General features: G+C 49.9%; 1 long non-coding RNA gene across 1 annotated transcript; it reads right to left on the bottom strand.

Annotated features, from left to right (window-relative positions):
- Positions 1-926: 926 nt before the first annotated feature.
- LOC141022253 (uncharacterized) lies at positions 927-3,241 on the bottom strand. The gene is made up of 2 exons (XR_012183545.1): positions 2,897-3,241; positions 927-1,797 (listed from the first exon to the last, which is right to left on the bottom strand). It is a non-coding gene; the product is annotated as an uncharacterized lncRNA (long non-coding RNA).
- Between the last annotated feature and the right edge of the window lie 801 nt (positions 3,242-4,042).

Below are 4,042 nucleotides of genomic sequence, written 5' to 3'. Positions count from 1 at the left end.
AATTCTTCACCTCCGAACCATTCCGGAACTCCTCGTGACGTCCGGGATCTCATCCGGGACTCCGAACAACTTTCGGGTTACCGCATACTAGTATCTCTACAACCCTAGCGTCACCGAACCTTAAGTGTGTAGACCCTACGGGTTCGGGAGACATGCAGACATGACCGAGACGACTCTCCGGTCAATAACCAATAGCGGGATCTGGATACCCATGTTGGCTCCCACATGTTCCATGATGATCTCATCGGATGAACCACGATGTCGAGGATTTAATCAATCCCGTATACAATTCCCTTTGTCAATCGGTACGTTACTTGCCCGAGATTCGATCGTCGGTATCCCAATACCTTGTTCAATCTCGTTACCGGCAAGTCACTTTACTCGTACCGTAATGCATGATCCCGTGACCGAACACTTGGTCACATTGAGCTCATTATGATGATGCATTACCGATTGGGCCCAGAGATACCTCTCCGTCATACGGAGTGACAAATCCCAGTCTCGATTCATGCCAACCCAACAGACACTTTCGGAGATACCCGTAGTGCACCTTTATAGCCACCCAGTTACGTTGTGACGTTTGGCACACCCAAAGCACTCCTATGGTATCCGGGAGTTGCACAATCTCATGGTCTAAGGAAATGATACTTGACATTTGGAAAAGCTCTAGCAAACGAACTACACGATCTTGTGCTATGCTTAGGATTGGGTCTTGTCCATCACATCATTCTCCTAATGATGTGATCCCGTTATCAATGACATCCAACGTCCATAGTCAGGAAACCATGACTATCTGTTGATCAACGAGCTAGTCAACTAGAGGCTCACTATGGACATGTTGTGGTCTATGTATTCACACATGTATTACGATTTCTGGATAACACAATTATAGCATGAACAATAGACAATTATCATGAACAAGGAAATATAATAATAACCATTTTATTATTGCCTCTAGGGCATATTTCCAACACAACAGAGAGGTCAGCATGCCGGTCTAAATCCTATGGGCATAGGGGTCTGGGCCCATCGCCCATTGCACACCTGCACGTTGCGTACGCGACCGGAGAGCAGACCTAGCAACCTCCATTTCAAAGGAAGTTGTGTTACGCGGTCCAACCCGGCGCGCGCCGCTCAGTCGCTGACGTCACGAAGGCTTCGGCTGATACCATGACATCGAGTGCCCATAACTGTTCCCGTGTAGTTGGTTAGTGCGTATAGGCCAGTGGCCAAACTCAGATCAAGTACCAAGATCTCGTTAAGCGTGTTAATTGAAGTATCCGTGAACGCCGACCAGGGCCAGGCCCACCTCTCTCCTAGGTGGTCTCAACCTGCCCTGTCGCTCCGCCACAAAGTAACAGTCAGGGGCCGTCGGGAACCCAGGGTCATGGAGCCACCTGCCCCTTCAGCCCCCATCTCCGAACAGTATCATAAGTAATGTAACAGTATAAAGTATATAGCATATGCCCGTGATCACCTCCCGAAGTGATCACGGCCCAGTAGTATAGCATGGCAGACGGGCAAGAGTGTAGGGCCACTGATGGAATACTAGCATCCTATACTAAGCATTTAGGATTGCAGGTAAGGGTAAAAACTGTAGTAACAATGACAGGCTATGCAGCAGAACAGGATTAACCGAAAGCAGTAACATGCTACACTACTCTAATGCAATCAGTAGAGAGAAGGAATAGGCGATATCTCGTGATCAAGGGAGGGGCTTGCCTGGTTGCTTTGGCAAGAAGGAGGGGTCGTCGTCGATGTAGCCGATCACGGGGGTATCAGCAGTGGTCTCGGGGTCTACCGGAAAGAAGTAATGGAGGGGGAACACAATAAATAACAGAGCAATCAAAGCATCACAAAGCATAACATGGCAACACACGGTGCTAGGGATGACCTAACACAGTACTAGGTGCTACCCGCAAAGGGGGGAAACATCCGAGAAAGTTTTCCCGGTGTTAGGCATTTTCGGACAGATGGACCGGAGGGGGAAGGTTGTATGTTCGCTATGCTAGGGATGTGTGGTGGACGAACGGACTGCGTATTCAGATTCGTCTTGTCGTTCTGAGCAACTTTCATGTACAAAGTATTTTCATCCGAGTTCCGGATTATTTTATATTAATTTTTAAACTTTTAATGAATTTCTCACTTTCTGGATTTATTGATAATTCGAGATATTAAATGGACTAAAAGCTAAGTGCATCGAAAGTGTACCCAACAGCATGTGTTAGAAGCTGACAGGTGGGGGTCAGTTGACTGGTCAATGTGTCCAGTGGGACCCATCTGTCATTGACCCATGTGCCAGTTTTTATTTTTAATTTCCCCTTTTTTGGGACAATTAGCAGAGGGTGTTTTGGGCTTAGTTACTTAGGGCCTTCCTAATTAACACGGGTCGGTCCCAGGTGGCAGTGGCCTTTGGCCATGGCTGGGCGCTCGTTCCAGCCAGGAGGCTAGCGAGGCCAGTGCCGGCGCACGGGGAAGCAGGGCGCAGCCCTGGCGGGCGCGTATGGCAGCGAGCGGCGAGCGGTTGAGTGCGCAGCAGAGCAGCGGCAACGCGGGGGTCGGGGAGTGGCGAGCAGATGCGGGGCAGTAGCGACAACAGCAACAGAAGCAGAGGCAATGGCGTAGTAGGCAGTAGCGCAGGGCCGCGGCGCAGCGCGAGCACGCACAGCGTACGTGCGCGAGGCGCGGGCAGCGCGGGCACGAGCGAGGGTGCAGCGGCGGCACTAGTGGCGGGGGCGCACAGCAAGGAAATGGGAATAGCAGAAGCAGGGGTGCATGGGCACGTACTGAATTACTGAGCTTACAGGAAGCATCGGCCATGGCGGACGAGCACGGGACAACCCAATCGACGGCGGAATCAAACGAAAAAACGGGGGGGACGAGGAGAGGCGCTCACAGCGGAGGTCGTAGGCGAGCTCGACGAGGCTGGGGTGGACCGGAGTAACTGATCGACGATGAGGTCGTGGTGGCCGAGCACGGAGAAGACGACGATGGCGTCGGCAACCCAGTGCCTCGGCTTGAGGCGACGCCCGGGACCGATTAAGTCGAGCGCGGTGGAGCTCCTTGAAGCCCTCCCGCACGCCGAAGACGCCAGTGGTCGTGACGGCGACGACAGGGCAGCGGTCACTGTGGGATCTCACAAGCTCGATTCGGTCCAGAGAGGAAGGGGAACGATGGGGATCGAGGGGGGAACGATCGAGATGGGGCCTAGGGTTCCGGAGGGGCGAGGGGAGACTTGTAGGCGCCGGGGGGATGCGGGATGGCCGCCACACACGACCACGGCCGGCGGATGGCCGCCACGGCCCCCCTGTCTCCTGTAGCGAGAGGAAGACGACAAGTGGGGGTGGGCTGGGCCAATTTTTGCTAAATGGGCCAGGGGTCCAGTAGTTTAGGTCCCTTTTTCTTTTACTACTTTTTCCATTTCCTTTTCTATTTAATTATTTAGCTACTGTTTTGTACTTTCTTTTTGTATCAAAATACTTTTGTAAAATGTAAAACCTTGCCATATAATTACTATGCATTATTTTGCACTGCCACAAAAATTAAGTTGGGTTCAAAGTAATTTATTAAGTTTGAGTTTATATTTAAATGGGATAAAAAGGTGTTGTTGGTCCACTGTTTTAATATCCAGGGGAAATTTTATATTTTGAAAAGACTGTTAATTCTTTCATGAAAAATTGTTAGTGAATATTTGCAACCCACCGAACATTTTTGTTTTACCATTTGAAGAAATAATAATTTGTCTTTATTCTAAATTTGAATTTGAATTGGGTTTGAATCAACGCGAGATTAACGACAATAATCATAGTGACGTGGCATCATTTGTAGAGGGTTACTGTAGCTTAATTATCCGGACGTCACAATTCTCCTCCACTACAAGAAATCTCGTCCCGAGATTTAAGGGGTGGAGTAAGGGGGAAAGACTAGGTTACGAAATTCTAACGATTCTTCTTGGTCTTGTTTCTCTTCTCGAAGCGGTCGATCCATTCCATTGACATCTTCATTTCACTGCATCAATGCCTCATGATGAAGTTGTCGTCCT

Source organism: Aegilops tauschii, chromosome 5, assembly GCF_002575655.3.
Source record: "Aegilops tauschii subsp. strangulata cultivar AL8/78 chromosome 5, Aet v6.0, whole genome shotgun sequence".
Taxonomy (NCBI): domain Eukaryota; kingdom Viridiplantae; phylum Streptophyta; class Magnoliopsida; order Poales; family Poaceae; genus Aegilops; species Aegilops tauschii.
The sequence above is the reverse complement of the archived record's forward strand: the minus strand, read 5'-3'. Positions and strand labels throughout refer to the sequence as shown.